Genomic DNA, 8,107 nt, shown 5'->3' with positions numbered 1-8,107 from the left:
TGTCTTCTTCGTGTCTTCATGCATTCATGTCTACCTCGTGTTTGCATCCCATCTTCATGCATTAATGTGTCTACTTTATGACTTTATTCATATGTTCTTGTATGTGCTATTATATACTAACATGTCTATTTTGCAATTGCCTAACACATATGCAGGAAAGAGAATGAATCCAAACTACGAATTAATGAGGATCAAATCAATTGCTTGAGGACAAACAAATTCGAGAGGGGAGGATTGTGATGTCCCCAGTTTCAGAATGGGTTTTAATAGGAAATAAGGATTAATTACCAATATTAGATTATAAAAATAATATAATAATAATAATAATCTATTTTAAAATTCAAATATTATTTATAATAAATAAGATAAATGATATTAAATATATGTGATATATATATATTGGATATATCTAAAATGTGTATAATAATATATCATTATTGAATATAGTAATCTTATGGTATGTTTAATGATAATATAGTTATAATTCATCGTAATATAAGATTACATAATATTATTTTTAATAATATAATATTATATGTCTTATTTATATTAAAAACAATTTATATAATCCATAGTTAATATAATATAATAATATATAATCATTAAAAATTAATAAAATAATAATTACCTTATAATTAATATATATTATGAATAGACATGGTTCTATGGATACACTCATATATATATATATATATATATATATATATATATATATATATATATATATATATAAATGCATAAAAAAGGATGCTAGGAGAAATATTATAAAAAGGGATATGATAAAAAAAGGGAAAATTAATGAATGTCCAGAAGGGGACATTACATTGACATTATCACGTCTAAAGAAAAATATTCAACTTTTTAAAATTGTCTTAACTAGGTGTAATTGGTATAAATTTTCCATATATTTTATACACATAATTTCCAATACTTTTTAAGATCTTCCTCTCTAATTTGAGGGATGACTATGCCCTATTATTGGGCTTTAATACCTCAATGGCCTCAAAGAATGCTATCAAGTGTTGTGTATAGGTTGTTCTTGTTTGAGTTGCACATCAATCTATTATAGCATAAATCTCTTCTCTTAGCATATTCATAGTAGTTGGATATCATAATAATTCAATTACACACAAACATCTAGAGCTTTAACAGATGTCTCTACTCTTTAGACTAAATTTTTTTAGGTATATTAAATAGTTGAACTCGTTAAGTGATTAGTTCAAAAGATTTTTTTTTATTTTACAAGAACATTATATAATTGTATGATTAATATTTCACACACTAGGTGGCGATGAGAGAATAATATAGTGGCTTATTGTTAGGCAACCTTTATTGTTTTGCACTGGGTGAATGTAGGGATTATTGTGATGCAACTTTACTAGAGACATGATCGTTTAAATTATCAATAGTTTTTAGTGCACATAATATTAAGAATGAGTAGGTGGTTTTCTTATTTAAGCTCTCATGAGATACACTTACCTAATTCTATTTAGGTGAGTTGAATTCTCAAGATTACAAGACTCAAATATAAATAAACAATAGTGTTGACAATGTAACATTTTATCTTATTGGTATTCTAAGTTATCATAGGATTGATCTAGACATGCCAGTGGAAACTATAAGATATAAAAAAATACATGTGGATATTTGAGAAATGATGTAATCAAGATTCTTTTGTTTAATTTTGAGTCATTATTTGTCATATGTATTCTAAAAATAATGATTCACAAGAATCCGCCTATCTTAGGAGCATGCATGTTGTGTTATGATAAACATTCATTGATTGTATTTGATGGTCACAATGATAAAGCCTTCCATTTGGAAGGTTACTCATCCCATTGCTTCTTCAAGCTAAACACAATAATGAAAATTTTCCCAAAATTTGGTCTAAATAGTTTACAACACCATTTGCAATACCTTCCACATATTTTATTTCTTATGAATCATTTGATATAGAACTCCCTACCTAGTTATTTAAGAGATTTCTTTTGGAGTATAACAAATTATATTTGTTTTGATATATGTTGATTAATATTTCATGTAGAAAGATTCTAAAGAACTATTTTCTTCTAAATATGAATGATCTCTAAATACTAGTAAGAAATAAACAGACATATTTTTTTAAAACTTCAACTAAAATATATTTAACCATAAAATTTCTTCCAAATTCAAACCAACTTGATAGTACTTAATTCACTATAATCTTAGTCAAATATCACACTAAATTTGGAAAAACCCATATTTAATAAGCTTTGCAATTACAATGTTCAGAAGAGAAGGAATCCGGGGAACTCAACTTCAATAAGCTTTGCATAGACCTGTTGCACTACCCCAATCCATACACTACATTTGCAAACCTATTAATATATCTCGGAGGATACATCTCTGTCAATTTCATAAAGACACGACAAGTAAGCAAACTGTCAGAGCCAGCTTGATGGGAAGTCCCAACTCTATCCACTTTGAGGAGCTCAGCAACTTTGTTAAGCCCTCCATACAAGCCATTACAGTACTTAATCAAATGCTTGACATCATAAACATTGGGAAAGTAGAATCTCACAAGCCCAAAAAAGTGGTCTGCACTGAGGGGCAATGGCCACCAATTAAGAAGCTTGATTAGATACCCAAAATCATAACATCCATGAAATGAGATCCAGTGAACTTTAGGATTGCAAAGAATGCCAGAAGACCAAAGAAGCTCTGCAAATCTCGTGGCATCAATACCCATCTCGTTGTTTTTCTTGAAATCAATTCCACTCTTTGTGAGAAGCTCAATGGAGTCAGGGGCATGAAGGTTATGGTCTGGATCAAATTCTTTGAAATTGAATTGCCACGGTCCACAATCTGCCAGATTGCCATTCTCGTCTACAAAGGTGAGGCCGAGTTGGATGAGAGAAAGCACATTTACATTGCCCATCATAGTCATGTACTCGTACTCTCTCCTGCTGCTGAAATTCCCATACACCTTCACCACGTCCGTTCCAGGAAATTCTGTATCCATCGCCACATACGGAAATTCTTTTACAACCGCCCTCATCAATTCTATTTCTTTCTCCACATTGTGAGCCCACACTTCCCTTACAAAAACATTCCCTTTTGCCGCCATTGTCATCTTCACAAGTAACTCAGAAGTCTAGTCCGGTGGATCCAACTCGTTTCAATAATTAATTGCCGAATTATTTAACAGAATCTCCAGGATACATTCATTCCACAAATGTTGAACTTTGAAAATTTGGGAATGAATGCGAAATATATATACTAATTCCCTCCTGTTTTTCACTTTCTTTTCATTTTCTATTTTAAGACGCTCGGCTTTTACATTTTAAGCTTCAAAGAAGAATGGTTTACTTTTTATTCTATTTTAAGATAGATCGTTTGGCTTATTTTAAGTTTTGGTCGTGCCTGAGTTTTTAAAATTTTAACGCTATTGTATTATATTTACGAGATAAATTGTTTAAATTATATATTAAAAATTTATTATATTTGGTGTATTTTAGTTCCTCGTTATTATTAAAAATATAGTCTATTTTTAGTTTTAGTTGTACAACAACTTTAAATTTGATATTATGTGCTTTTTATATAGTATAGTTTCAGTTGAACATGATGAAATAAAAATGATTATTTTTATATGATTTATCAATGAAATTATTAATTTAATAAATTTTCTAATATAATGATAGATGAAGGCTTTGAATCTATTGAATTTAGTTGTCATTGCTTGAGTGAGATCAAATATGGGCTCTTTAAAGGATCTTTATATCAAGTTTGTTTGCATCAAGGCACTAGTATGATAATTTGAAGGGTTCCAAAAAAAAAAAACATAAATATATTATATTTGAATGGGAGATAGCTATATTATGTCTAATGTGTCCTTGAACCAATTTTTAAAATTAATAATATAGTATTGATTTGTGACTCTTGCAATAAAAATAAAATAAAATAAAAAATAAATAAATTATTATAATCATTTTAATTTTTTAATCCTTAAGATTAAGGCACGAGCACTTTTTATTTCTATTACCATTTGGTTACAGGCATAGGAATGGAGAATAGGAATGCATACTGGGAATAGGAATGACTATTCCAATAACAACTATTTTTTAGAATGGGTATAAGCTCATTTTAGAGGCAAAATGGGAATATGTATTCCTATTTTGTACTCCAATTGATGAACCAAAAAATAGAAAAGGTATTCCAGATTTTCTATTCCTATTCCAGCCACTAAAAGAGCCCTTAATTCCTCTTGGTATAAATTTAACCTATAAGAATAGTACTATTTAAAATTAATTTCTAATTAATTTTAAGTCCTACCTATTTTGTATGAATGATGTGTTTTGTCCTCTACTCAATAAGTCTGTGGTGGTGTATTTGGATGACATCTTTGTCTACAACAGGAATATGGAGGAACATAAGCAACATTTGGAAGAGGTATTTGAGTTGCTCAGGGAGCACAAACTATTTGTGAAGAAGGAAAAGTGTTCCTTTGTTCACGAAGAGGTGCACTTCTTGGGCCACATAGTTGGTAAAGGTATGCTTCGTCCAGATCTAGAGAAATTGCAAGCAATCAAGGATTGGGAGCCTTTGAATAGTGTTCATGAAGTGAGGTAGTTTCTAGGTTTGGTAAACTACTACAAGAAGTTTGTTGAGGGGTATTCCAAGCTTGCGGCCCCTTTGATAGATCTCTTGAAGAAGGACAGAAAGTGGAAGTGGTCAGATAAGTGTCAGGCAACATTTGAGAAACTGAAGGAAAAACTCACATCTTCGCCTATGCTGACATTGCTTGATTTCACAAGGCCATTTGAAGTCCAAAGTGATGCTTTGGATTATGTAGTTGGGAGAGTATTGATGCAAGGAAAAGGTTGCAGGAGTGGCATGACCAGGTTGATCTTGCTAGGCATAACTTGGTCAAGGTTGCAGAAAGAATGAAGCACTATGCAGACTCAGGGAGGAGCAGTGTAGATTTCGAAGTTGGTGATAGGGTCTCTTTGGTGTAGGTCTGAAGTGCAACATTTGGGCTACATGGAGCAGAGTGGTGTAGAACTTACTGGAGGTGGGTTTGAGGAGAATGAAGTAGCTACTGGGAGCGGTGAAGTGTGGGCTTGCACAAGGTGAGTCCAATTGTGTTAAACATTTGGAGCAATTTTCAATGGTGAGGTGTAGGATTTTTAGCATGGACATCGAAGGAGTAGGTGTTGATGGTGTGATAGGAGGGCTTGGAGGCTAGGGTATTAGTCTAGGTAGTAGTGTCATTAATCAATGAAGTTGGACGATGCAAAATCGTGAGGTGTAGGTTTATGTGAAGTGCATCATCTGAGGTGAAAAGGGATTGGGTTGTTGAATGAATGCAGAGAGGTGTAGGGTTGTGGCTTGAAGTGGTTTGGGTCAGATTTGAGGATAGGAAGCAAGTACCAAGGAGTCACAAAGTTTTTGGATATGTATTGGTGGACGAAAGTTGGGTCTATCTTGGGCTGATGTGTTGAGGACAAGTGGATGTAGGGCATGCCAAGGGTTGGTTAACAGTCAAGCAAAATGGTGCAGTAGAAGGCTTGGTTAATGCCAGAGTTGAACATGATGACTTGGGAAAGTGGATTTAGGGAGCTATTAAGTGTAGTTTGGTGTTGACGACATGATTTAAGGAAGGTTAGTGTAAGTACTAGGTGTAGCACAATGTTCTGGAGGTGAATCGGTAGATGAGTGTTGGTGGTCAATTTGAGTTACAATGTTGTAGATGAGTTGGGTGCAAGACAAACCAGAAGGTTCTTTAGCAGGCAGTCAGAGTGGCACAACAGGAAGTCAGTGAGGCTAAAAGTTGAACGTGTGAACTTGGGAAGGCAGTTTGGGCTTGTGCATTGGGGTGGTGAGATGCTTTTCTTTCAGTGGATGTCAGAAATAGAATCTTGGGTAGTTGAAGGTGGAAGACAAAATTTGGGTTATCAGTGGATGAAAAAGGTGGCTGAGTAGAGACGAAGCAGTAGTGTGGAGTTTCAAAGGTGTCATCGGCGATGGCTAGCTCAGTTGAAGTGAGACATGGAGTGGATTCGTGCAAGAGGGTCAGTATTGAGGATGCTGACAACACCAAGTATGTTGTGATAAAAAAAGGTGTGCACCAAAGGTTTAATGGTGATGATGATAGTCAGTGTTTGGAATACAAGGACATCTGTAGATCTGTTCGACAGATTGTGGTAGTGGTTGCTATCGTCGAGGATGTTGCCTATTTTAGAGTGGGGGAGGATGTAAGGGGGTGTTGCGAGATGTTCCCTCCAACATAGTTGTGGCGTAGGCATGGTGTGGAACCAAGCCAAGGTGCAATCTTGGGGCTGTGCTATGAGATGTTTCCTCTAGCATAGTTGTGGCGTAGGTGAGGTGTGGAGCCGAGCTGAGGTGTAATCAGGGAGGGTAAGTGTTGGAGTGCATCAAGGGCAGCTTGGATAGTCGACCTCCCTCAAGAGGGACAAAGAAGAGTAGTCCTTCCCTCTAGCCTCCGGATGAGATAGAGGTGACCCATAATCATTCGGAGTGAAGAAGAGTAGCTCCATTGTATTGTAATGTGGTGAGGTTTGGCGACAAGACAAGGGTCTCTAACTTAGTGAAGCAGAGTAGCTGAGCCAATGTTGGATTACTACCTAGTGGTTGTCCGAAGTCTGAAAGTTGGGGAAGTGAAGTACCTAGTCCCGTGGTAGGAGGCAAAGTGGTTTGTCTAAGTAGGAGCATTGGGGGCTTATGGTTATTTGTGTGGGAGACATGTTGTAGAGCCAAATATCTATGCTGAGCGATATCAGAGGGGTGTGGCACCAGGTGCACATCTAGGGTACTTTGTTGAGTGGGTTTGCATTGGGATGGGATCTCAAAGGCCGTGGTGGTCCAATATGGAAAACAAGATGTAGTGTTCTAGGATAGTGCTCATGGAGAGTCGAGTCATGAGGTAGATCTGTATCAAGTATCCGAAGAGGTAGTTGTTGGACATGACTCAAGGAGGTGAGTCATGATGTATGGCTAGAAGCAATGACTTGTGATGCATGGTTGAAATAGGTGAAGCAAACGAGTGAAGTGATTCAGAGGTGTAGCTATGGTGGCATAGCCGAGTTGGAAATGGAGTACAGTGTCCAAGGGATTAGATGGATCAAGGAGCTAGGATGTGGAACTCATTTAGGTCTTGTGTTGCAAAGGGATCCGTGGATTAGGTAAGATTGTGTGGATGCATGAAGGGGTTGGTTTGAGTGCATCAAATGCACGAGGAAAAAGTGTTCACCAATGAGGGCATGTAGAAATAGACATGGTGTCGAGGAAGTTGGGGCTTAGTGTTTGGATTCAAAGTTTGGCTTAGGTAGTCAATAGTTATGTGACGGACAAGGGTTGGGCTTCAAGGTTCATGGGTAGCTAGAGAGACCAACAAGAGGAGTGTCATGGAGATAGAGTCGTGTTAAGGTAACATGAAGGATTGGACTGGAGGACTCTAGAATGTTCTGAGGTGCCGTGGTGGTGTTGAGTATACTTTAGAAGTATGCATAGTGAGCCAGGGAGGACTCAGGGGTCTAAGTTAGTCAATGTGGATGCAGTGTTCAATAAGGGAGTCATAGTAGTTCTCGATGTAGTGGTGTAGTACTAGGCTCAGGTAGTCAACAGAGTTGAATAAGGGGAGTTTTGGTAGTTCTGTGCATTCCAAGAGTGGTGTTATGAAGATCAAGGATGATTAGGGGTGGTCAAGAGACTTGGGGAGTTAAGATCACATATGGCCGGTATTGGAGTAAGGTGGTCTTATGGGGATGTCAAGGAAAATATATCACAAGGGCTAAGCAGGGGTTCAACCTGGGGTTGAACAGGGGTAGAGCTTATAGCTCGAGGATGTGTGCATGGAGCAACAAAGGAAGAGAATCAGAGTAAGAAGTGGTTCAACAGGCGCTTCTATTCTGTCAGAGTGTTTGTTTAGGCAGGCAGGTGCCATTTCTTATTAATTTGTCTCAGAATTCCTGCCTAACAAAAAAAATTGAACATGTTTTCTAATGTTTGTTGTGATTTATTTTAATTTTAATTTCTTTGACGAAATTTCTTGTTTGTCAATTGATTGTTCATATTTTTCCTGGAGATTTAATTATTTAACTCATTAAAA

General features: G+C 36.1%; 1 pseudogene; it reads right to left on the bottom strand.

The window, feature by feature from the left end:
- Positions 1–2,326: 2,326 nt before the first annotated feature.
- On the bottom strand, positions 2,327–3,188 carry LOC149565670 (putative CCR4-associated factor 1 homolog 7 pseudogene; annotated as a pseudogene).
- Positions 3,189–8,107: the final 4,919 nt, after the last annotated feature.

This window comes from Cupressus sempervirens, chromosome 3 (assembly GCF_028749045.1).
Source record: "Cupressus sempervirens isolate cs-2001-9-10 chromosome 3, ASM2874904v1, whole genome shotgun sequence".
Lineage (NCBI taxonomy): Eukaryota > Viridiplantae > Streptophyta > Pinopsida > Cupressales > Cupressaceae > Cupressus > Cupressus sempervirens.
This window is presented reverse-complemented; position numbering and strand designations above follow the sequence as displayed.